The sequence below is a fragment of the Thalassophryne amazonica genome, chromosome 10, assembly GCF_902500255.1.
Source record: "Thalassophryne amazonica chromosome 10, fThaAma1.1, whole genome shotgun sequence".
NCBI classification, from domain to species: domain Eukaryota; kingdom Metazoa; phylum Chordata; class Actinopteri; order Batrachoidiformes; family Batrachoididae; genus Thalassophryne; species Thalassophryne amazonica.
In genome coordinates, this window is record NC_047112.1 from 17634776 (window position 1) to 17662379 (window position 27604).

The window sequence follows — 27604 nt, forward strand, 5'->3', positions numbered from 1 at the left end:
ATTTTTCTGCCTGTTAGCAGGATTATGTCAAAACTACTGTATTGATTTTGACGAAATGTTCACCACAGATAGATATAGGAAATGGAAAATTTTGGAGGTGATCGGGATACAGATCCAAATTCTGGATCAAGATTTCACTTTATATAGGCTTTGAAGAATTACGTCAAAACTACACAAATTCTCACCAATTTTGCACCACAGTTAGATACTGGGCCATGGAAGACTCCACTGAATTTTGGAGGTGATCCGGATCCAGATTGGCGGACATCAGAAATCTCCGATTGCTCTTGTTAATGACATGCATCCACTCCTGTACACATTCCAAAAAAAAAAAAAAAAAAGCTGGAAAGCGTTTGCCACATTGTATTGTTGCCATTCCTTCTCACAACACTTAAAAGACTGCTAGATATATTTGTGTGTTTATTTATTGTTTTGTTATTTTATTTTCTTTGCTATTTGTTTTGGTATTAAATAATTACTTTACTTAAATGGTTATATTAGTTTGATACACTTTTAGTCTGTTATTTATCTAAATGTGCATGTTGAACTGGGCTGAACCGGAGATTCAAGTTACAATATAAATCATATGTCCCGTTATCGCGCGAGTTATGGACAGGGGGCGGGACCTCCCTCGAGTGCCCACAGGGACCAATGAGGGAAGGATTTTGCTAAATAAGGTCCACCTTTGTCATGCCCATGTTGTGCTTTATAAAAAACTGTTTTAGTCCTTTGTTCAAAGTTCTTCAGAATCCAGGCCTGTTTTTCCACTGTGACTTTGAATAAATTTAAAAGTGAAAAATAGTTAGTATTTTGTAAGGGACAGTATTACAGTAAGAACCAGGTAGAATTAAAAGGACGTTTTGTCATTAAGAATACCAAGCAATGAAGCATTTCCAGCATCAGTTTGTCCCATTCTTCCCACAAACAGGTCTTAAAGGTATGCAACAGTATGGGGTTGTCGCTGCATATTTCTTTTAAAATTTTCCACACATTCTTTATTGGGGACTAGTCAGGACTGCACACACATCTGTCCAGTATGCATACCCTCTTCTTCTGCAGCCATGTCTTTGTAATGTGGGCAGAAAGTGGTTTTGCAGTGTCTTGTTGAAAATATGCATGGACAACCCTGGAAAAGATGTCATCTTGAAGGCATCATACATATGTTGCCTTAAATCTTAATTTATTTTTCTGCATTGATGGTGCCATCACAGAAGCATAAATTACCTTTACCAAGCGCACTGACACAAGCCCAAACAATAACAAACCCTGGCTTATGGTCTTCTTGTTGATAAGCCTCTGGATCAGAGCTGCCCAAATCTGTTTCTGGAGAGCACATACCCTGCATGTTTTCTGATCTACCTAGACAACTCACACAACTCTGCATGGTCATTTTTATCTTTGGTCTGCAGCACACAGTGCCTATTACTTTAAAAAAAAAAAAAAAAAAAGATCTTGCACATTTCCACTGTGTGATGGTTCAACCCAGATGCTGCCAAGACCAGAGATGTCAATGCTGCCTCTGGACAAGGTCAACATGAGGCTTCTTGGGTTGTTTGGGTAAAAGCAACCTTTGACTGCAATAAGCGTGTTCAGAAATGGAAAGGCGCTTTCTCTATGCACTGTATATAAAGCTGTCATTGGATTCTTCCACCGTTGATAAAGCTGCACCTCAGTGTTGTCAAGCCTGCAGAGGAAGCTGCAAATATTGAGGGAGCACAGACTGAACTGACTGACATTAGCAAAGGCTAAATGAGAGCTGTGAATCCTCCGTGAATAATGTGTCTACAGAACCTCGCCAAGAAAAGCTGGATACGCCGAGAAGAGATGCATGAACAGGCAAGGTTGATTTTCCCTCTGAGGAGTTGTGACATTTAAAAAGGCGAGGCAGAGAGAAAGGTACAACACAAATAGAGACAGCGTCTAAGGAAATGGCGGTAAAACCCTGTTCAAACTGCTGATGACTGACCACGGCATTGTCAGATACAGGGAGCGAAAAGTCATTTCTCAAGTGGAGCTACAGCGTGTCCAGTTTCTTTGCTTTTTCTAACAGACGGCACAAACCAAGAGCAGCAATGCAGAATATAAATACTGATGTAATCTACAGGAGCCTCCACTGGCCACAACTGTGTCGGCATGTGGAATTCTGATCCATTTATGTTGGGAAAATGCACTTTACTGTGTTTCATATTAAATTAAATGAATATAACATTGATGACATAGGATACAGGTACAGCTCAGCTAATCAAACAGCTAATTATTGTAGCTAACATCTTTGTTAGCAGATTAGCTTTTCAGCTAACTTTGAAAAGCATTAGCAGACCAACATACCGAGTGATATGCTCATGCGCATAACCAGACGCAGTTTGAGGTTGGAGGTCAAGGGTGGAAAGAAGAAGTAAACAGTTATCTTCAAGTTGGAGATGTTTATTTCCCAGTCAAACATTCATTTTCACAGAAATATTCGCAGTTCGGCGTGTGAGTCGGAGGTTGCTTCATTAGTCCATTTTAGTTGGACTGACTTCTGTAGATATTGTGTTCGTTCTCTTTGGTTCAAATATATTTCAGGGATCTGCGATTATTTATTACATTACATTCGCCACATCTATCACAGCTCAAAAGATTTAAGAGGCCAGATTATGATTGAAAACAGCTCAAATCTTGCATATTCAGACAGGATATGGTCAGATTTGTCAGATAAGGTGGCAAATTTTTACTTCAAAGTTTTTAAACATTTCAACTAAAGTTAGCACTTGACCAGTAATGGGCTTGTCTTGTAACAGAACACTGTATTCGTACTGTATGTGTGAAGGCGCCCTAAAGTTTGATGGATTTGTTTCGGTACGATGCTCCTGTATCACTAGTTAGCTTGCTAACGTCTCTGTAAGAGGTCTTGTAAATCACGCTGGAGTATTATCTGGTTACAAAAACAGGGTTTTAGATTTTAAAAATTGTAATTTCTCGCTAACTTTCTTCGCTATCAAAATACAAGGAAAAAATGCTAAACATATTAGATTTACACAGTAATACAGCTGTCTCAAAGCTTATTCCCTCCATTTTGAATTATGTTCAAGCAACCAATCAATATACATCACACTGTCATCACCCTGCCTCCAGAAAACCTGGTCCAGGAGGTCTGACGTGAGGTACGGAGGGTGGTGCTGCTCCTGAACAGGGTACAGCCACATTGTACGACGATACCATGGTACTAAAAAAAAAAAAACAAAAATCCTGTTCCACATAACACCAAAGGGGTGAATAAAGACATTATCCTTTCATTATCAGCCTGCCTTTTATTTTCTGCCCACCTTTGGTAAGCTGTTATAGAGTATCGGCATCCATGCAAAGTAATGGTAATCTCCAGGGAATGACCGGATAAATGAAAATAATAGAAGTTAGATGTTAGCATTTAGCAATATCTCCAGGTAAATCCTTTTGTGGGTTATTGGTTTAGCGTCACAGTTAACCTTTCATTCAGATTACCAACTATGATATTGTTAGATATATTTGTGTGTTTATATATTATTTTGTTATTTTGTTTTATTTGCCATTTGTTTTAGTATTAAGTAATGACTTTACTTAAATGGTTATATTCTTAGTTTGATATACTTTTAGTCTGTTATTTGTCTAAATGTGCATGTTGAACTGGGTTGAACCAGTTTTACCACTTCTAACAAAGAGATTCAAGTTACAATATAAATTATAATATGTCCCGTTACCGTGTGGGTCATGGGGAAGGGCTGGACCTCCCTTTAATGCCCACAAGGACCAATAAGGGCAAGATTTTGCGAAATAAGGTCCGCCTTTGTCACACCCATATTGTGTTTCATAAAAACTGTTTTAGTCCTTTATTTGAGGTTCTGAATGGATGGATCTCCTGCGAGAGAAACGTTCTTCAGAATCCAGGCCTGTTCTTCACTGTGACTTTGAATAAATTTAAATTGAGAAATAGTATGACTTTGTACTTACAATAAGAACCAGGTGAAATTAACAATATCTAACTGTTAGGTTCGCTGTGCCCACTACCGTGAAATAATCTGATTTCTTACAAAAAAAAGATTACAGAATCAAGAAATATATTTCACTTCATATTCAGAATTATATTTGGACAGGTTGCCAGCTATTTGGTACCCATTAAGCCTCTTTTAGTTTAGATTGTTGCCTGCTACAGTCCAACAACCGCATTGTGTATAGAACAGATAAAATTTCATGCTCTGGAACGTGGCATTCACAAGGTGAGAGGTTTGTAATGAGAGAAACAGACTAAAACGTTGCCAGCTCCCTGCAGCACAAACAAGAATCCTCAAGCCTCATTAGAGCGAGTGACAGAGAGAGAGGGAGAGGGAGAGAAATCCCATTCAAACAGTAGTCTCTACGACAGTTTTTACTCTGTAAACTTTTTCTATCCTTTGTTTTTGGAGGTGATGGATGAACTCATCAGTATGCAGCATCTCTGGCTTTGTTCTCCCTGGAATCTCAGTTATTACAGTAAAATAGTAAATTGGATGATACTCCGCCGATGGATATACAGTGTGACCTTCTGTGTCCTCCTTCTATCCTGCACTGTGGAACCATACTTTAAAAGAGGACTGGTGATAAATATTTGCTGTTCAGACTTTTTTTTGTAAGAGTTGCAGACAGATGGCGATGTGATATAAAGCTGGATTAATATGATGGATCCAGTACAGCAAGGATGTAAGTGGCAGGAAAACTCTCTGAAGGTTTATCCACATTAAGCTCTCTCTGTAGCAGCAGCAGCAGCACTCTACTTTAACAGCTCTAAAAGGTAAGATAAGATAAAACTTTATTAATTCAGAAGGACATGCTCTGCAGAATTAGTGGATGCCCTGATTTCAGCACTTGAGAAGCTGAGTGAGGAATCGAAGCATCTGGGTTTGAGTTTGTCCTGGATCCAGACTAAGATCCGGGCTTTCAATGACTTCCAGGATGCATGATGAACTTGCACAAGCATTCACTTCACTTTGCAGTAACTTTCACATCTCTGGGTCGCCTGGAAGAGCTTACAGCTGGGATCTCCAACCATGCTCCTGCAGAGCATCCACCATGCTCAACTCACAAGTTGTTTTTTGTTTTTTTAACTGGTGTTTCTCAGCTCTTGCTTGGGTGAACACACCTGACTGAGTTATTTAGCTGTGGGTGGAGCTGGGACACAGACAGGTACTGTGACTCTGGATCTCACCCAGGTCTACATATTGGGTACATGAATATTTATCCTTGACAAGGATGAGAAAAAGGTTGTTATGGTAGATATGGCAATTACCAGATATAGCAATATCAGAAAGAAAGAGCACAAGAACATCAGTAAGTACCATTGGCTGAGTGAAGAACAAGAAAAGATGGAGAAGTTAAAGGCCAGTGCTAATGGGACCGGTCAGGGCTGTGACCCCCAAACTGAGAGAACGACTCCAGTAGATTCCAGGTGCCACATCAGATGTCTCTGTCCAGCAGAGTGCAGTTCTAAGAAGACCTAAAATCAACAAACTCCCAGACCTTTGGTCAAGGACCTGACCTTGAGGGAGACACACACCAATACCACAGTCCCAGACAAGTGGGGGGAGGGATCAGATAACTTGCCTTTGTTATCTGATTGGAAGTCTCTGAAATCTGGTTTAAAGTTTAAACATAAGAGTTAAATTTCACTTCCATCACACATGTACAAGTTTCAGATACAGGGAGAGGGCTCCCCCTGTCTGTGAGAGCCAGTAACATATAGACTAAACCACACCCACTGTAATGCCCACATTGTATAAAAGTATTTTGTCGGCCACATTCGTAGTCTTTTAACAAGATGGACTCCGTTTGTGAAGACCCAGGCCTGATTTTCAATATGACTTTCAATAAATTCAAAATGAGGAATATATCGATTTGGTTCTTAGTAAGTAACACCTGAAACAAGAATAACCTGTTAGCTGAGTTTATCTGTAACTCAAAGATGTTGGGGGGGGTTCACACTTCATTTGTCCCACCGAGGTCATGCATGGTGTCACCCATGCTGCACCTCTTTATCCAAATAGGAGTTAGTGGTGAAGTAGACACCATGGTGATACCCAGAGCAGCATGTTTTGGGCTTCAAAGTGACTCCGTCAGGTCTCTATGACCTTTTCAATTGGGATCAACAGCTCTTTACCAAAACCATCCAGATATGTTTCTGATCTTGCTCCCCCTCTGTGACCTCACAGGTCTGTCTGCTGTGCAATACATGCGACTTACCAAGTAAAACCACTTTCTGATTTGATTTATCTTAGCATGCACATAAAATGCATCAAACTTAAATTTGCAGAGGGTAATAAAAAAACTACTTCGTTATTTTCATTATTTGTTTCCTTTGTTGAGTTATCCAGGATGGAACACCCTTGATTGTGTGCCTATATAAGACTTCAAAGTAAAATGAGTTATATTTTTGCCAGGCAAGGAGTTAGGATTCTGTTCCTGCTTGGACTCTGACAGCTAAACAAGGAGTCCTGTTGCCAGCAAGAGGGAAAAAAAACCCAAACAAAAATATTGTGAATTTTCAACCAGACAATCTGCTGAAATCATCTGAGACTTTCTTTGTACTAAAATCACATACATATGCATTTATAATATCCAGGTAAACAAAGCCTTTTCTGTACGATTCAACAACGACATGAACTATATAATATAAGAATGATGCAGTTTCTCTGAGTTGTCTGCAGTAATCAGCAGAATTAAACAATCAAGTGGAGACTGCGCTGCAACCAAACAGCAATTAAAATGTTTAGTGGGTCTCTGCGACTTTTAACGATCCTCAGACTGGCACACATGAAGAACGCTGAAGACAAAAGTAAAGACAAATAGGTTAATAGACAGAATACAAATGCAAAATTATTTAGGATGAAATATGTCAGTTTTATGCAGATTTGGGAGGACTGCTGCAGGTTACATCATTTCTACTAATGGACCCAGGAGGAGACGTTTCAGTATGTGATCAGCATAACATTAATGGATCTCATTTGCATTTGAAAATAGAGACAGTAAATCGAATTGAAAACTTTTCTTTGCAGAAATACTCCGTGAGAAGGCATTTAGTCTCTTTGTTCAAGAAGTTTTCTGCAAATGGTTATGTTATCTTGTTCATCTGTTTTGCCTCCAGCACTAAGGGCCCCTTCACACTTAGTATGAATAAGTACAACTCAAGGCGACTCACGGCGAAACAGTATAAGCGAACCACCACCGTCGCATGCACGAACTGTCGTGCCTGGATTGTGCACACGACAGTGTCTTTCAAGCAGGAACACAGTGAAAGCAGCTGCACTACATCACTGCTGATCACCGCTGATGTGGAGAGCCATAAAATAAAAACCAGCTGTATAATTAGTGAATATCACTGGGTTGACATAAATAATACATAAAAGGGGATGCAATACAGAACCCCGCAGTTAAATAACCCTGGTTAAAAAAAAGTCACTCACGGGATTTGAACCCGTAAGTTCTGATTACCAGACAGAAATTTTACCACTGTGTTACCATCACTGGCCTGTAATTAGTGCAGAAAATGCCTGAAATCAACAAAGGCATGGACGAGGTGTGCGTTGCCCGGCTGCTGCAGCCCAGAGCAAAGGCGAAAGATGTTTTGTATATTTCCACATGAGGACAGCAGGCAGAGACATGTGCCTCACGGAGGAATGTTGTAAGTTCATGTGCTTCCAAACTCGGAAAGTGTTCTCAAGCTGGGACATCCAGGAGCAGACCCCCCCCCCCCCCCCCGTCCATTCAGCGCCCAGATCAAAGTGTCACTCTCTGTGTTATGTGGTCATTCATTTTCGTTATTTGTTATGTAATTGCATATGTAGGTATTGTCGTAATTATTTAAATATACCTGTCCTGGCGGTGGTCTGTGTTTGTAATGTGTGCACTGAGCCGTCATCCAGCTGTCAGTGTTCTGTGATCAGCTGACAGCCCCCCCGTGCTGTGTGGGATCAGACCTGGCTGTCCAGCCCCCATGTGATCAGATCTGTACATACATATAAGCATTTTATGCAAATGTGCTCCCCCCAGCATGACAGATGTGTTGGGAGGAGCAGGGCGGGGACAACACACGCGCACACATGTGAGACATGCACCACATGTGTGTGGCTTTTTGCAACTCCACAGTCGTGGGGCACTTAGACAAATTTCACATCCAGCTTGACAGTGATCGTCTGCTGACTGTTTTCGTGATGATAGTGCAAATGGCCACACATTTTCTAAGTGCCAAATGAGTGATGTTAGATGTTTGTGTGTATCAGCTGGAAATTAGCCGACACCTGCCGTGAGAGGGTTCGATAGACTCTCACAGTGCACACTCTGTCTTTCAGACGCTGGTGTGCACAAATAGTTATAGCAACAGGTGGACAAGGCGTTGGAAGCAGCTACAATTTTACAGGTTTTACATATGATTCCTGCTGCAGTAACAATGTAAGCTCCAACACAGTAACAACTCGAGGTTTAAGACACCCACACTGTTCAAATGATTTCCGTTGTCGTTTTTCCAATATCAAACAGTAGCCTGTCAGCGAAACCAACCCAGGCAGTTTCAGTTCTGATTGGAGACCATTCCAAGAAGAGGAGGAAGCAAAACTAAAAGCATTCTTTCCCATTTCTGTTAGAACATGGGGAACAGAGAAACACAAATTGTGATTCAAACTTAAGACATAACAGCTAACAGTTCTCCACAGAAAAATAGACAAGATTGGAGGAACCAGCCCAATAAGAGCCTTATACACCAAAGTCATCCGGTGTGTTTCACTTTGCTTCCAAAGAAGGCATGCATTCCAGCCTAGGCATAAAGTTTGCAGTGGTGGATAAGATGGCTACTACCAGTAATAAATCTGAGAGCACAAAGATACAATGGGGACAAGGACTGTATACAAGTGTTCAAAGCACACAAATACACAACATCACCATAGTGAAGTACAGGCATGAACGTAGCATTTATCAGATGCTTTCGAGGTCTGAGGGAGAAGCATGACTAGTTTATAAAAAAGAACCCGAGCTTCACCCTCAATTTAGAGATCAGGTGTTTAATATGAGCTTTGAAGGAAAGCTCTGCATCAGTTTGACCCTGGGGAGTTTTAATAACTGGTATGTTCTCCGAAGAAACCGATGAATTTGATAATAGCATTATTTTAGATTTTTCAACATTTAAGACCAATTTCAATTTCTCCAGATGAAACTGGACTGCATCAAAGGCCAACTGTAAAAATTTAAATGACTGTGTAATTGAGTTAGAACAACAATAAATTACCGTATCATCTGCATACAGATGGGAAGAGGCATTTAATAAATTTACACATAGATCATTAATGTAAATTGTGAACAAAATGGGTCCTAAGACTCAACCTTGAGGTACACCTTTTGTGACCTCAAGGAAGGAGGAACTAACCCCAGCCATCTGAACACATTGTGTCCTACTTTCCAAATAGTCTGGAAACCAAGGGACAGCTTGTTTGGAAATGCCTTTTTTCAGAAGAATTTCAAGCAAGAGACTGTGAGCCACAGTGTTAAAAGCCTTTGATAGGTCATGTACAAAGCAATGCAAAACTTTCTTGAGCCCAATACTTCAACACATCATTCAAAACTTTTAAGGTCATAGTAGCAGCGCTGTGATGCTTCCAGAAGCCCATCTGAAGAGGGTTTAGAATGTTGTTTGACTCGACATAGTTCTTCAGTTGATCACAGACCAGCTTTTCAAATACTTTCACCAAAATACATAATCTTGAAATAGACCTGTAATTATTCACAGTTGAGGGTTCACCTCCTTTTAATAGTGGGAGAACTGAGACTCAGATTAAAACTGCAAGGTAAGGGCTCAGCAATGAAGTCAGCTGCCAGTTTTTGTTTGTTTTTTTTTAAAGGATCCAAACTATCAGGACCAGCTAATTTTTTAGAATAAAAAAAAAAAAATTAAATCAGAATCAAACAAGTGCCCTTCTGAAATAAAATGTTCATTAAAATAATTCACCATACACACACACACACATATATACGAGGTCTATTAGAAAAGTATCCGACCTTATTATTTTTTTCAAAAACCATATGGATTTGAATCACGTGTGATTACATCAGACATGCTTGAACCCTCGTGGGCATGCGAGAGTTTTTTCACGCCTGTCGGTTACGTCATTCGCCTGTGGGCAGTCTTTGAGTGAGGAGTCGTCCACCCGCTCGTCGATTTTTTTCATTGTTTAGGAATGGCTCAGACTGTTGCTTTGTTTGATAAAAATTTTTTCAAAACTGTAAGGCACAACTGAGTGGACACCATTCAATAAATTCAGCTGGTTTTCGGTAAAAATTTTAACGGCTGATGAGAGATTTTGGTCTGGTAGTGTCGCTTTAAGGACGGTCCACGGCGCCTGACGGCGATCTGCGCTTCGAGGCGGCAGCATCTCGCCGTTTCAAGTTGAAAACTTCCACATTTCAGGCTCTGTTGACCCAGTAAGTCGTCAGAGAACAGAGAACTTTCAGAAGAAGTCGGCATGAGGAGTTTATTCGGACATTCCATTGTTAACGGTCATTTTGTAATGAAAGAACGTGCGGGCAGAGTCGCATGTCGGGCTGGACCCGACCGCGGGGGGTCGGGGCAGGAAAAACACCTCCGTTGGAAATCTTAACGGGCAAGTTGGAACATGCCCAAGCTGTTAAACAATTTCTCAGTTACTCACTTGTTGAAAGCCATTAAAAGCCGCCTGAATTCTACAAATGGTTTTCAACACGGAGGTGTTTTTCCTGTCGTGGCGCACACAGATTTGCCGAGTCGTCACGGAAACGACTCGGCGAATTTGCGCGTACGTCTTTCATTAAAAAAATGTCCTTAAACAGTGGAATGTCTGCATAAATTCCTCATGCCGGCCTCTTCTGAATCTTCTCTGTTCTCTCACGATGTCCTGGGTGAATTAAGCCTTAAATTAGGATGTTTTCAGCTCGAAACAGGCCGACGACAGCGCCTGGAAGCGCTGCAGGACGTCCCGCTCCATGGGAAGTCCTTACACCGACAGAAACACCCCATAATCTCTCATCAGCCGTTAAACTTTTCACAGAAAACCAGCTTAATTTCTCGAATAGTGTCCACTCGGATATTCCTCACAGGTCCAGAAAAAATTTTGATAAAGCAACGCGCGCCGTCTCGAGCAGCGTGTGAAACAAAGGAATTCAGCCGAGAGGGCGGGACCACATCTCACTCAAGGCCTGCCCACAGGGAAATGACGTCACCGACACGCGTGAAAAAACTCACGCATGCGCACGAGGGTTCAAGCATGATTGGTGTAATCGCATGTCATTCAAATCCATATAGTTAAAAAAATAAATAAAAGGGTCGGTTTATTATCTAAGAGACCTCGTATATATATATATATATATATATATATATATATATATATATATATATATATATATATATATACACACACACACACAAATAATATGCACATTATTAATATATTAGTAATATAACCAAACATTTACTGTATAAACTGAAAACTGCTTGCAGATTTAGCTTTATGTGAATCACTGAACCAATATTTAGTTGAATGACCACTGTTTCTGAGAACTGATTCACATTGGTGTTGCACGGAGCCAACCAACTTCTGGCACTTGTGAACAGGCATTTCAGCCCAGGACAACTGGACTATATTCCACAGTTCTCTGCATTTCTGACAACATTTATGACATCACCCTACATGTTTTCGATTGGAGTAAGGTCCCAGAATTGGGCTGGCCACTCCATAATGTTAATCTGGTTTGTTTGGAACCAACATGCTGCTCACTTGCTGGTGTGTTCGGGATCGTTATCTTGTTGAAACACCCATTTCAAGGGTATTTCCTTTTCACCATAAGGCAACATGACCTCTTCAAGTATTCTGATGTATTCAAACTGATCCATGATCCCTGGGGTTCCATAAATAGGCCTGACACCACAGTATGAGAAAGATCCCCATATCATGATGCTTATCTTGAACATTAAACATCCAAAGTAACCATCAAGCTGCAGCAGCCAGGTGAAATATGGGCTTCCCCTTGGCTTGCTCCAGCCTCTCTTCAACACTGAAGCACCTGTGTGCTGGATCATGCACAGAGAAATGCACCCCTTGTTCCAGCGGTACCCAAGAATCCTCCGAAGAGACCACGCACCAAAGACATCTAGTCATCACTTTAGCTCACTGGTTAGATGAACCTCATACACAAATTTTTTGATGAATGGAAGTACAGAAACCCATAACCTGAAGTCCTTTATAAGGTATGTTACAAACTGTTCAGTGTGTTTTTAATAGGTTTTCCTGTCCTGCACTCAGTATGTGAACTGTCATGCTGACATTATCAGCAGTCTACTTTTATTTCCAAATCATGTTTAAAGTCCAAACCCCCCTGTGAAACCCCCGGTTCATCCAACTGCTTTACACAGGGAGTAAGAGAAGTGGCTTTAAAATGTGGTACAGACCAGGGCTATAAGAGTTTTGTTTATTGCATTAGTTGTTACTTTTATTTTGTTGCTCATTTTTGCATTCAGTTTAGTTTCATGGATCTATATAATGTGCTATTATGCATTGCTGTGTGCAGAGCGTACACACTGTGGACCCGCCATGTCAGGCCCTCCTCAATATTGCCTTCTTTAAATGCATTGCTGGACTTTAAATCAGGATTTTGGTGGTCTGTGTTGCAAACACTTTCTGCTGCCAGATGACATGATGGTTCTGCACCTCACCACAGCTCAGTTTTAGCCCACACAAACTCATGTAGCCTTACAATTTAAAGAATGAGGGTGCTGGGCGTGAAGGTGACAACTGCATTGAATTGAAACTAGCAATGGTACTAGCACTGCACTGTGTGCCACTTTGCGCCGGGTGGAAGCTAGCACTGCTGCTCGGAATGGACCACTCATCATTTTTCTTCATGATCTCACTTCACCGAGTTGACATTTCTAATTGTGTTTTTCCACTGACATTTTTCTTTGACATTTGTGAAGGTGCAGTGGTGGCTAAAAAGGAAGTGAAATTCATGCACACTGCTGCTCACGATTGGGATGGCGCCAGGTGGGGGGTAGAAGGCAATAAATACAAACTATGCATTGAGGCAGAAATCAGTTGTTTTTCCTCACAGTTCGCTAAAACCAAGTTATTTATGCAGTCTTCAGTGACATTTTCAGTTTGTGTTACACTAACTGTATTCAGCTCCAATTCTGTTTTGTTTTGGGTTTGTTTGTTTTTTTGTTTTGTTTTGTTTTTTGTTTTGTTTTTTGTTTTTTTGGTTTTTTGGTGTGGAGGGGTGAAAAAAGTCTGCAGGTTTAACAATATATGTTTTTATATCTCTACAAACTACATTTGTATGAGAAAAATAATTATGAATGTCTTGACCAATACTGTCGTCACAATTTTAATTGCCTCTACTCCTTATGGAAATATTTCAGACCTGATTTGCTGGTCCATGTTTATTTTATTTATTTATTATTTTTACAGACTAAATTATCAGCGCCACCTTGTTTGATACTGACAATAAGATATAGTTTGAAATGAAATAGCACAACCACCACTGAACAGAAAAGGAAACTTGCCACACCACTTATTAGTTACAGTTGTGGTCAGACGTGTACATACACTCATCATGGGCATGAATGTCATAGCAATTTTGAGCTTTTAATGATGTCTTTGAACTGTTCTCTTGCCAGGGTGGAATAATTTTTTGTCAGTTTAATGACAAAAAATAAATATTAAAACAAGAATTGGGTGCACAAGTTTGAATTTATTATGGATCTTCTCTAATCTACACAGGGTCAAAAAATATAGATACAGGCTGAAATATAAACATACACCCCCACAAACATTTGGTTAAATATCTCTTAATAAACTACACCTCAATTTTTGCTCTGGATATTTTTGGAAGACCATTCCACAAGCTTAATGTTAGCCTGTTTTGTCCAGCCCACAAGCAGTTTCCAACAGGAAAATGATCCCCAACACACATCAAAATTGCTTGTTTTCCACTTTGTGCAATGTACCCAGACCACTGGGAGCAAACCAGCCTCAGAGCTTGATGCTACTACCACCATGCTTGACCATTGCTACAGTGTTCTCAGGTTTGAATGCCCCATCTTTACTCCTCCCAACATACCTTTTGTCATTTGGCCAATAGCTCAATCGTTCTCTTGTCTGGCCATAAAACATTTCTCCAGAAAGTATTTGGTTTGTCCATATGGGGAGCTGCAAATTTCAGTCTAGCTTGAAGATGTCAATTTTGGAGCAGGGGCTTCTTTCTTGGTCGGCACCCTCTCAGCCCGTGGCAGTGTAAAACTCACTTCAGTGTGGACAATGACACTGATGTTCCAGCAGTTTCCAATTAATGGCAGGCCTGAACCTTGGTGGTTCCTGGGTTGTTCCTGAAAACCCTAACCAATTTCCTCTCATCTGAGGATGACAGTCTGGGCCTTCTTCTTAACCTTTGCAAAGTGGTGACACATCTGACTAACTTGTACTTACATATATTTGTTTGAACTAATGACCTTGGAATCTGCTGTTGTTTAGAAATGGCTCCAAGAGAACTTCTTTGTAAATCTACAATTATCCTTATTAAATCTTTACTGAGTTCCTTGGACATTCCCATTGTTCTGAGTATTGGGCAGTCCAATGAGCGCAGTCAAACACAACCACTTTATGCTGGCAAAGAAAAACTAGCATTTAAAGTCAATCCTGATCAGTAAGGAGTTAATAGGCCTGGGTCATGGAAAGTTAAAGCACACTGTGGAACCTTCAGCACCACTTATTAAGGGCCCCTTTCCACAGGACAGAGCCCACTGGTCAACCAATGGGTTACCAAAAACTGGCCAGATCTCTCAGTCTTCAAAACACCCCAAAAAGTTGTTTTCGTGGAAATGCTCCAAAGATCCTTGAACAGTCGCTGAGGGACCAACCATTCAATTTACAGCAATTTTCATGGAGATCTACAGAGACCTTTGAGTAACCTTGGTGCTTGCTGAGCAGTTGTTGAGAGATCAACAGCAACCATGCCTCCCTGCAGAGGAATCACCTCTGTGGAAAGGGGGTATAAAACATTAAAGTGAATGTACGTATATATTTGAGCCTGTATGTACAATTTTGACCCCACATGGATTAGAGAAGATCCCAAATGAACTGAAACATGCACACCCAATTCTTGCATTTTAACGTTTTAATGGTGTACAGCATGTCGGGTTTTTTTTGTTTTTTTTTTTTGCAAATTTATTAAAAATAAAAATTAAAAAAAACTCAGAAATCACATGTATAGAAGTATTCACAGCCTCAATACTTTCAATTCAATTTGATTTATTTCATTTATATAGCACCAAATCACAATAAAGTTGCCTCAAGGCACTTCACACAAGTACGGTCGAATCTTACCAACCCCTAGAGCAGGGGTGGGCAACCTGTTCCAGAAAGAGCCAAGAGGGTGCAGGTTTTCTTTGCAGCCACTGACTCCACCAGGTGATTTTACTGATTAATATCACTTTGAGCAGATGGAATCAGTTAATCAGTGAAATCACCTGGTGGAGTCAGTGGCTGCAAAGAAAACCTGCACCCTCTTGGCTCTTTCTGGAACAGGTTGCCCACCCCTGCCCTAGAGCAAGAACACAGGTGACAGTGGTAAGAAAAAAATTCCCTCTGATGATTTGAGGAAGAAACCTCAAACAGACCAGACTCAAACTACTTTGTTGATGCACCTTTGGAAGTAATTACAGCCTCAAGTCTTCTTAAATATTATGTCAAACTTGGTGCAGCGATCTTTTGCCTTTTTCGCCCATTCCTCTTTGTAGCATCTCTCAAGCTTCATCGGGTTGGATGGGGAGCGTCGGTGCACAGCCATTTTCAGATCTCTCCAGAGATGTTCAATAAGATTCAGGTCTGGACCACTCAAGGACATTCATGAAGTTGTCCTGAAGCCACTCCTTTGATATCTTGGCTGTGTGCTTAGGATCATTGTCCTGCTGAAAGATGAACCATCACCCCAGTCTGAGGTCAAGAGCGCTCTGGAGCAGGTTTTCATCCAGGATGTCTCTGTACATTGCTGCATTCATCTTTCCCTCAATCCTGACTAGTCTCCCAATTCCTGTTGCTGAAAAACATCCCCGCAGCATGATGCTGCCACCACCATGCTTCACTGTAGGGATGGTGCCTGGTTTCCTCGAGACATGACATCTAGCATTCATGCCAAAGAGTTCAATCTTTGTCTCATCTTTATTTTGCTAAGGAGTGGCTTCTGTCTGGCTACTCTACCATACAGGCCTGATTGGCAGATTGCAGCAAATATGCATGTCCTTCTGGAAGGTTCTCCTCTCTCTACAGAGGAATGCTGGAATGACCATCGGGTTCTTGGTCACCTCCCTGACTAAGGTCCTTTTCCCCCGATCACTCTTAGACGGGCGGCCAGCTCTAGTAAGTGGATCTGAACGTCTTCCATTTACAGAAGATTGAGGCCACTGTGCTCATTGGGACCTTCAAAGCAGCAGAAATGTTTCTGTACCTTTCCCCAGATTTGTGCCTTGAGACAATCCTGTCTCAGTGGTCTACAGACAATTCCTTTGACTTCATGCTTGGTTTGTGCTCTGACATGTCAACTGTGGGACCTTATATGTAGGCAGGTGTGTGTCTTTCCAAACCATGTTCAATCAACTGAATTTACCCCCGCGTGGACTTCAATTATGCAGTAGAAACATCTCAAGGATGATCAGCGAAAACAAGGTGCACCTGAGCTCAATTCTGAGCTTCATGGCAAAGACTGTGAATACTACATGATTTCTTAGTTGTTGTTGCTGTTTTTTTTTAATAAAATGCCAAAATCTAAGAAAAAAAAATTTCACATTGTCATTATGGGGTATTGTGTGTAGAATTTTGAGGCAAAAACATGAATTTCATCCATTTTGGAATAAGGCTGTAACATAAAATATGGAAAAAGTGAAGTGCTATGAATACTTTCCGGATACAGTGTATCCAAAATACTTTCATTCATATCTGCCCATGTCATCTCCCATCCTTGGGGTGGGATTAGAGTGATATTGTCTTCCCTGTAGTAGTTTTATTCAAAGCACAGCTTTTATTATATTTTACTTTTTTTATGAGCAGTCCTCTGGTTCATTGCAGAGACCTGTGAGTACTGTAGGTGTGAAGGTGAGATGAGTTGGATTGAGTGCACGAGGAATCTGCCTCACACGCACAAAAACCCACTGAGGGGTGAAATGAAAGAAGAAGTAGGGAGTGTCGCTGCACGGCTTTCAGATGAAGGCCAGCAACATCTGACGTCCACACAGGGAGCACTGAACCAGACCTCCTCCTCCTCCTCCTTTCAAACACTCCTCATTCACCACCTCTTCAATTTCCTGGAGTTCTTTCCACTCTCCATCTCATTTTTACTTCAGATCAATGATTCAGCCTCAGTGTTGTCTGCGGTTAACACCTTTTTGCAAACGTTTGATGATTTTCATGTTCTACCCTCATCAAAACAATAAAATCCTTCTGTTTGGATTTGGATATTGTTCAAATCTTCTCAAAACCCCAAACTCTCAACAAGTACTGGGTTAACTTATCATCATCGTTATTATTTCTGGGGAATTTCACATATACATGAAGTACGATCAGTGTTTCTACAAATGCACTAAAATTACCTGCTTATTTTCATGAATTATTAAAACACAACAATTAACAGCTAATCTAAAAAAAAAACAATCAGCTGTTTGTACTGTCATGTCTGGCCTTCACCTGGATATCACAGCTCTATGGCGCCCCCTGGAGGTCACCTGGATAAAATATGTTGATGTATGACTAGAATGACATGCAAGGCCTTATGTGTGAAGACAGATATTTTTATTTTTTTTAAATTAAAGAGCAGTGAGCAAACTGGCTCCTTCAGGTAGTAACATTTGATTGTGGATTTCAGAATAAAAGCATGGAATTTTATTGCTTTAAAAAATTTTCTCTTGTAATCTGATGACAACATTTCTTAGCAAAAATCAACATTATTGTTTGGATCATGAAACAAAGCATTTTGAAATATGCATTTGCAAAATGTAAAGCTCTGAGTCCAACAGAAAGCTCAAATCTGCACAACACACAAACACATATATGCACATATCTGCTTCCAATCAGAGATACATTTGCTCCCAAACTGAAAAGCACAAGATTTAGTGACGCAAAATTAATTGGCTAAATTCAAACCACTAAAAATAGAAAATTCAGTGGTCTAAAATGTTTGAAACAGTAAGTTAAATGGTTCTTTCAGTGCTCAGCAGTGAATGAAACAATTGGTTGAAAGCTCAACAATAAATGGAGCAACTGCTTCAAAATGTTTCATTGTTTCAATATGCTGGAACACTAAATTAAGCAATCAGTACAATTCATGAAACAATTACTTCAATAAGTGTTTCACAAATCCAAAATGCCAAATAAATGAAACAGCTGCTTCAGAAATGTTTCACTCTTCCAAAATGCTGAAATAGTAAACAGAGCAGCTGATAGCTGATTCATTTTCTGCCACTTTGTTCAAAACACACATTGAAACAATTACTCCACTCAGTGATTCATTCCTCCAAAGCATTCAAAACAGTACGTGAAATGACTGCATCAGGACTCAAGAGAAAATGAACCAATTGTTTAAGAGCTCAACATAAATGTTCAGTGAACGATTCACTGTTCCAAAAGGCTTGGCATAGTAAATCCCACAACTGCATCAGCAATCAATATATTAACAAACTGTTTCAGAACTTAAAACAGCTAATTCAGGAATTCAGAAATTACTGTAAGTTACAAAATGTTTGAAAGAGCAAATGTGTCATTTGTCTTCTCAAAACAATTCATGAAACAACTGCTGTAGAGCTCAAGACAACTGATGAATGGCTTCGGTAAACTGCTCACTGTTCCGAAACACACAAAATGGAAAATGAAAGATTGCCTTTGCTCTCTAAACAGTAAAGACATTAACACATTTTCTCTGTTTCAAAATGCTTGAAAAGGTAAATGAAACTGCTTCAGAGCTCAAAGCAATGAATGATATAATAAGTAAATGAGTAACTCCTCGAATATGCTCAAAATAGGAACTCAAAACGAAATGTTTAGAACAACAACAAAAATGTAATATTTCAGTAAATGATTCATTGCTCCAAAATGTCACAATAACGTCAACATTTGTGTCAGTACCAAAACCTATTGCTTCAGAAATTAATCCCCCTCCAGGTACAAAATTTTTGGAAGGGTAAATAAAATTACATTGGGGCTGAAAATAATTTATAAAACAAACAATCGCCTTAAAAGTGGAAGCAGTTTGTGAAATAACTGCTCCAGAGTCCAATCCAGCTGATGAATTACTTCAATTAATGGCTTACTTTTCCCAAACACTTGAAGTAAATGAAAGAATGCTTCAGCCCTCAACACAATACAACTGCTTATGAAATTTCACCCAGTTTAAAAGGTTCATTTACCTTTTAAACTGGTTTAAAAGGTAAATGAAACAACTGCTTTGGAGCTCAAATCACTAAATGATACAATTACATCAGAAAATGATTCACTGTTTCAAAGTGGTAAAAAACCGTGACACACTGTTGTTGGGTGATTCTTAGACTACAGGCACTTATTATGTCCTTTGATCATATTGTATGAAAAACAGAAAAAAAGGGAAATTTCACACTTTTATAGTTATCTTTACAATGAAAGTGTGTTAAGAAATTTGTTCTAGTAGTCTATGATGACTTTTTCACCTTTTTTCAGCATCATTATATGCAAATATTGCCATTTTGTGCTTGTCCCACACCCAGACTTTTGATCTTCAATGATAAAAATGAATGGTAAAGAAACATTTTTTCTAATGTTTTAAAATATCTCTGAATAAAATATCAGTAAAATAATCAAAACATAATTGGGGTATTCAATGTCATACAACTGTTGTGATTTTTTTAAACAAAATGTAGTTGTCCCACACTATTGCCGTAATTTCCACCACAACACTGTAATGTCCCTTTAAACAGTTTGTATGAAAGATTGTTTGGGTAGTTTCTATGGAGATAAACAGTGACATCAGAGCACATGTATATAGCGCCAAATCACAACAAACAGTTGCCCCAACGCGCTTTATATTGTAAGGCAATGGTGTGTTGGAAATTACATTTACAAGGCCAATAGTGCCCGTAGTTAAAGAATCACCGTGTTACGTCTGACAACTGACAAAACAATGGTTTTAATAGGTCGCTTCAGCATAGCTATGGACCCTTGTAATGTCACAAGGCCACTTCTTCAAAGACATAAAAGGAAAAGCAAGATTTTAAAATATTAAATCACTTTAGATATGTCTGATTATTTAATCCAATTTTCCTGACTGTAAGGAACATCTGTCCGCAAAATCTCAGCTAAATGTCAACAGAATCTATCACGTGACTTCCATCCCGCTGTGCCATAATAACATCAGTCACCACAGCAGTTCTTCTGATATCTAATGATCACACATCCTAATTCTTACAGCTTCACAGTGCCAGTACCGGTGACCTCAGCAGAAAAGTGGCTGAATCTGGGACCAATAACAAGTCATCTGAAACACCGACAGGGCTGTTTGATGAATGACTCTGTTTTTAGGGAGGCACGCATCCACCAAGAGCCGGCCTTGGCCAAATAGAAAATCCCACCGGTCCCAAAGGCAGATGGATGGACTGCAGTTCTCTGTCACTTTTATCACCTAAGTACTTGTACCTGGATTAATAAATCCAGATTCATGACTGACAGCTTTGGGCTCATGGCACCTTTATGCAACCTTGACTTAATCAGAACCTCTTCATGGCTCCACTTCTACTAAACATTTTCACAAATGAGACTTAAGAAGGAAAGTAACGGCGATTTATCCTCCGATATTTGATCTCTGCTCGCGCTGGATTTAAAGATTCCGTCATCTCATAAAGCTCAAAGGACGGCTGAGTTTGCAGAAGAAACGTGTCTCACACATTCACAGTAAATTGATTTTATTCACAAGTTTATGTTCTCTCACTGCCAACCATGGCCTCATTGAACTCTAATAAATTGTGATGAGACAGGCTGTTTGAATATGCAAAAAGCAGTTCAGACCACATTTAAATAAACTCCTTCCCCAGCTTTTTATTCCCCTTACTACATGGTTTGGAAAAGAATAATATATGCGGCACTGCGAGAAAATAACACCTGAAAGTTCCACCTGTGCCTCCACTGGTTAAATAATCAAACACATTCAGTCAGCCTACAGTTTCAACCATCTGAGAGATGAGGTGTTCGGTATGTTTCCACCCAGTAATAATCAAAAAGAAGACAAAATTATCTGAAAATGTCTTTGAAAGATGCAAAACAAATATTTGCATGTGGAAAAAAGAAGCTGCTGCTGATGTACTGTCGAAGACGTTGATGCTTATTTGTCCAGACTTGATTTATTAGAAAAAATGACAGCACTGCAGCATATACATTCATATATGCAACAGACAAGGAGATGCTCTGCACATTGGGATATATCCACGTCAGATCATTCACACTGGTAATACATGCAAACTTTTGCATGTGCACAGTGTTTCGGTTACAGAAACCTGTGGTAAAAATGATGGTATGGCAGTCGAGGGCTGGTGTAATAGTCTGAACATTCCCCCCTAAAAATCGGTCCCCTTTTGCATACTGCGCATGCATGATTTTGGAGCACGCATATGTCATTTCAGAGGGAACCATTAGTTGACACCAACTGTGGTCTGAACAGTCCCCCCTTCTGATCAGTCCCCCGCTTTCACTGCGCAAGCGTCATATTGGAGGGGAATGATGAGTATACACAATCGGTTCCCCTAGACGTGAATTCTTAATTCTTGTAGATGTAAAAATGCGTAGAGTGATAACTTACTTTCGATTTACTCGGGCAGATTATAAACTCCACCCTTCATCATTTTTTAATATATTAATGTGGCAATCTGATCGTGTCATAATATTAATAAATTAAAAGGATCTATTACGCTCGTCATTTTGGTAAAACTAGCGGGGTAAGTGCAATCCTTCAAGTACTGGTTAACTGCCTCCATTGTAGTCACAAACAATCTTTCCGTTGTCCAAAACTCTCTCTTCAGTGGACTCCATTATCACAATAGATATATATCAAGAGCGAGGTCACAAGCAAGCGTCTCATTCATTCAGCTGCAAAGCCAGAAACCCAGGGGAGGGGGGCCGATTTTACTGGAAGTAAACCTTGTGCACCACCACTGTTGTGCGCATGCGCAGTTTGCCGAAGAGGACCGATTTTTAGGGGGGACCGTTCAGTCTGCAACACCGGGCTTTAAACCAGAGGATCCTTGGTTTCAACCCCCACCAGATTGGAAAATCACTAAAGGACCTTGGGTAAGGTCCTTAATCCCACAGTTGTATCGCAGTGAGTGCCTCGCATGGCAGCACCCCGACATCAATGTGTGAATGGGTGAATGAGAGGCATCATTGTAAAATGATTTGAGCTTCTGATTCAGATGGAAAAGTGTGGAACTCAGTGCACAACACAATAGGAACACCTGAAACAAATCAGCAGTCACTGAGCTGCAGAATGTGTGTGTGTGTGTGTGTGTGTGTGTGTGTGTGTGTGTGTGTGTGTGTGTGTGTGTGTGTGTGTGTGTGTGTGTGTGTGTGTGTGTGCGTGTGTGTGTGCGTGCGTGCGAGTGCATGTGTTGCATGTGAGAACACACACTCTTCATTTCTCCTATGTGGACAGAAATTGTGTGTGACAGACAGAGAAAGTCTTGGACATGATGAGTGCATTGGTTACACAAACCATCTGTCCTCTGCACACAAAAGATGATAAACGGCATCATTTCTGACTCCAACATAATCTTTTCATTGCTTAGGAAGCAAAATGTGGACAACAGACAGCTTATTAAGGGATGATAAAGCTTTATGACTGTTGTTTGAGTGATGCACGCTCTGCACAGCGGAACGCACGAGACACTCAATAAAACCGCCGGATTTGTGAGTCCTCTCACTCGGATATCTTAAGATTCTGAAACAACACAGCCGTTAATACTGGTAAAGAATTTGCATCCATTTCAGTCAATACTATCAACACCTCTCTTTTTTTAACAGCTGTTTTATTTTCTCTACATAGGATTAAAACAGCATTTAAGAAATATACATGTGAGAAGTCAGCTACCCACCCATTTCAAATATATATTTTTACAAATGGGAAAAAAAAGAGCTTGGTGTAATATTTGTTTGTACCCGAGGCCATCAAAATATGGCTATCAGGTATTGCAAAGGCTTTGCATCTGTCTGTCTCTTTGTGACAGCTAATCGGATAAGAGTGGCACTATGATGTCACTGGCTGGTCTCTCTGGCACTCCAAAACTGCTTTGTTTCTGGCTAAATATAACACATCTCATATATTATGTAAAGTGAGAAATCAACACTTCTAAAACTGAAAATGTTGCTGTTGTAACCTGATAACTGGAGTGATTTACAAAACATCTTGTGGACTTTAGCCTGGTGACATCACTGGCTGGTCTTGCTAGCTGCTAAGTGTGCTTCATTTCTGTGTAAATACAACCTCTTTGTCATATATTATGTAAAAGCTAGCAACAGATGAACTCTTCTAAAACTAAAAACACTTTTTGTAACCTGATAACACCTCTGGAGTAATTTACAAGACATCTCGCGGACATCAGCATGCACACGCATGCATAGCATAGATAAAGTATTGTTTATGATTGATTGATTGATTGAGTTTATTCTGCGACATCAATATAAACATACAGAGGTGAATGTGTCAATGAGACACAGATGACACAATAAAGCATAAATGCTTATTTCCATTGTGATCTTTGCAAAATTATCACGTGACCAAATAGAGGGGCTTGATTGAACATGTACAAATTGTACATAAGACAATAGGATCTGTGTAATTTTACGTGTGTATATATACATACATATATATATATATATATACAGGGTGTCTCAAAAAATGTACCCAAAAGTACTCTGAAATATGAATACCAGGAAATGGTTTTACTGGGAAATAATGGTATTTTTCTCATTTCAGGAACCCTAAACTTTGTTCTCCAAGACATTAAAGTCCAGGAAAAAATTACCCTAATTTAGAGAACAAAAATCGTCTAGTTCTGTGCAGCACATCCTCGGGGCTGACTTACATCTCTTTCCATACAAAATTCAGTCTCAGAGTGAAGTCCCCAGCAAATGGCAAGGAGACAAATTTGCTAGATGGTTTTCCAGAAAACTGGAAACGAATGATTTGTTTCCTATGAAACAAATCATCCGGTGATCATGTGGTGTAAAAGATAAAAGGGTTAAAACATCTAAAAGGAAAGACTTAACTAAAAACTGTGCATTGGGGAGAAAAATTACATGCTACGGCCACATGGTCATGAAGCAAATGTCTGATAATATTGATTGGTTTTTCTGTGCTGTCAAAATACGTTTGGGTACATATTTTTGATACATTCTATATATATTGCACTGAGAAACCAATTAAACCGCTGAACATTATCAAGAACACAATGCTCATATGGCCGAGGCTATTTTAGCACTGCGTTATATGTTTAAAGTAAATATCAATCACTCTGTATGCCAAATTTGGTGAGTTTACCACAAAACACATAATCATAGTGATATTTTACATAAATTTCCCTTTTCATTCACTTATGACCAACACACAGCCTGACAACAGCTGAGTGGTGAAGCTACAGTGTATGAGATTTAAGAGATTAATTAGCATAAATCAAATATAACATTCATAACCATCTGTCCATGAGTGTAAAATTAGCTGCGACAATAAATCAATGTGTTTACATCTATCTATAAAGCAAGATGTGTCTGTGTGTGGGTATGTGGCTCCATATCTATCTTACTGTTTGTCAACTCAACCTCAGCTTTTGGATATGTCTTGCGCATTATGCCACTGGCGGCCCCCTGCACTTCCCAGAATGCACCGCGGTGCCAGCAAAGTTCCAGTGTCGCCAACGAATGCTCCCCCTAAAAATCGGTCTGCCCTGCCTTCACTGCGCGGTTCACGGATTATCACCTCGATTCTGCTTCAAACTGCACTCCAGTCATGATATATCTCAGCGACAGATATCTGAAGCTTTTGTACAACAATCATTTCCACATAAATTTCATCATAAAAGATGGAGGAAGCGATCAAAGCACCACAGCTATGCGAGATGCTAGCTGATGCGTTCACAGCGCGACGGTCATTTCAAAGCTGCACGGAGTATCACCTCGTTTCTGCTCAAAACGGAGGGGTTTTTGCTTAAAACTGACTTTAGAATGATTTAAGAGGTTTTACGTTTATCATCTGATGATTAATAATCCCATTAATCCATTTGATCGGGTGAAGAGACACCAGCATCTCACAGCGCATGTAAACAATGACTAAAAAGGACGTGGATGTGTTGTGTGTGGGCCGCTGAAGAGGAGGTACTGCTGGCCCATCACCACCAGAGGGCGCCCTGCCTGGAGTGCGGGCTCCAGGCACCAGAGGGCGCCGCCGCCTGATGAGAGCAGCCAGGATGACAGCTGTCACCCATTACTGGACACAGCTGACTTCACTCAGTACGGAGGTATATCAGCAGGACAGCGTCTCCACCTCAGTGCCGAGATATCACCTTGAGTTTAAGGTAATCACCTCTGCAACAGATACTGTATCTTTGTGACGATACTTTATAAACTTTTCAGGACAGCGGAAGGCCAAGTGTTCGGATAAGTACTCACCTTTCCTGCTTCAGTGTGACAAGAGGTGGAGGCGGCTTTGCCCCTCTCATCTACTGGGTGCGGTCGCATCCCAACCTGTGTGTTTGTGTTCTTTCCCGCCAGCAGTACCGGATCCGACGAGCGGAGGCAGTGGCCACCTGGGAATTCGGGACTTGGCGGTTCCAGTACTTCTGGGTTTCGGTGGCAGAGGAGATCTGGGTGGTTCCGGTTCAACTAGGACGGACGTCTCCTACCTTCGGGCCTGCCCACAAGACACCAGCAGATTTCGGCTTACAAATTGCTAATTGTTGTATCAGTTGTGCTATTTTCACAACAGTAAAACTTGTTCTTACTTTTCTCCATTGTCCGTTCATTGCGCCCCCTGTTGTGGGTCCGTGTACCTACACTTTCACAACAGGATATCTCGGCCAGCGTCATGGATCCCGAGGGGCGTCAACCGGCTGTTGAACGGCCACTGGAAGACCAAGACGTGGCGGAGGCTTCGGGAGGGGTAATCGGTGAGTTGCAGCGGATCCTCACCGCTTTCACCTCTCGGATCGATTTAATGACCGAGCAACACGTTCTCCTAAACCGCAGGGTGGAGGCTCTCGCCGCACAAGTGGAGGCACGCCCTTCGGGCGCCGCTGCGGCTCTCCCTCCCGAGGACCCTGCGCGCGAAAGTAACGTTCCACTGGTCGTTCAACGGTCCCTCCCTCCGTCCCCAGAAGCATACATAAGCCCTCCAGAACCGTACGGAGGCTGTGTGGAGACGTGCGCGGACTTTCTTATGCAGTGTTCGCTCGTCTTCGCTCAGCGTCCCGTGATGTACGCGACTGATGCTAGCAAAGTAGCTTATGTGATAAACCTGCTTCGCGGGGAGGCACGCGCTTGGGCTACAGCGCTCTGGGAGCAGAACTCTCGGCTCCTTCATACATACGATGGGTTTGTACGGGAGCTCAGAACGGTGTTCGATCATCCCAACAGAGGAGAGTCCGCTTCAACCGCACTACTGTCCCTGCGACAGGGACGTCGGAGCGCAGCTGCCTATGCAGTCGCCTTCCGCATCGCGGCGGCGAGATCCGGCTGGAATAGCACTGCCCTCCGCGCTGCCTTTGTAAACGGACTGTCTCTGGTCCTAAAAGAGCACCTGGTGGCTAAGGACGAACCGCGAGATTTAGATGGGCTCATTGATCTAGTCATACGACTCGACAACCGGTTAGAAGAACGCCGTCGGGAACGAGGCGAAGGGCGTGGCCAGGCACGCGTCGTCCCTCTCCCTTCCGGGTCCGATCGAGCTCCACCCTCCCCACGCTCCTCTGTTCCTGCGCTCCGTGCGCTTACGGCTCCCCCTGCTGACGAAGCTATGGACACGAGCAGGGCAACATTTAGGGCACCTGGAGCACAAAGGAGGCGGGCCCACGGAGCTTGTTATGTTTGTGGCTCGAGTGAGCATATGGCAAACGACTGCCCCGAGCGGTTAAACTCCAACGCCCGCCCTTAGAGACTGGGCCAGGGGTGGGCCAAAACATTCACGTGGGACACACCCACATTGCTACACGACTCCCAGTCACAATCCTGTATGAGGATTCGACCCTGAAGGCCCCAGCACTGGTGGACACGGGCTCTGAGGGGAATCTGCTTGACAGCAGATGGGCCAGGGAGATAGGGCTCCCTCTGGTGGCTCTTACCTCGCCTGTGCAGGTTCGAGCACTAGATGGCTCCCTACTCCCACCAATCACGCATAAGACACCTCCAGTAACTCTGGTGGTGTCAGGTAACCACCGGGAGGTGATCGAGTTCTTCGTGACTCAGGCCACCTCCCGTGTGGTTTTAGGGTTTCCATGGATGCTTAAGCACAATCCCCGGATTGATTGGCCGTCCGGGGTAGTGGTGCAGTGGAGCGAAAC

At 41.4% G+C, this 27604-nt stretch overlaps 1 protein-coding gene across 1 annotated transcript in view; it reads right to left on the reverse strand.

Moving 5' to 3' along the window:
* The window catches only part of LOC117518379 (contactin-associated protein-like 4), a 315610-nt gene that overhangs the window by 275458 nt on the left and 12548 nt on the right, over positions 1-27604 (reverse strand). The gene's annotated exons all lie outside the window — the stretch shown is intronic.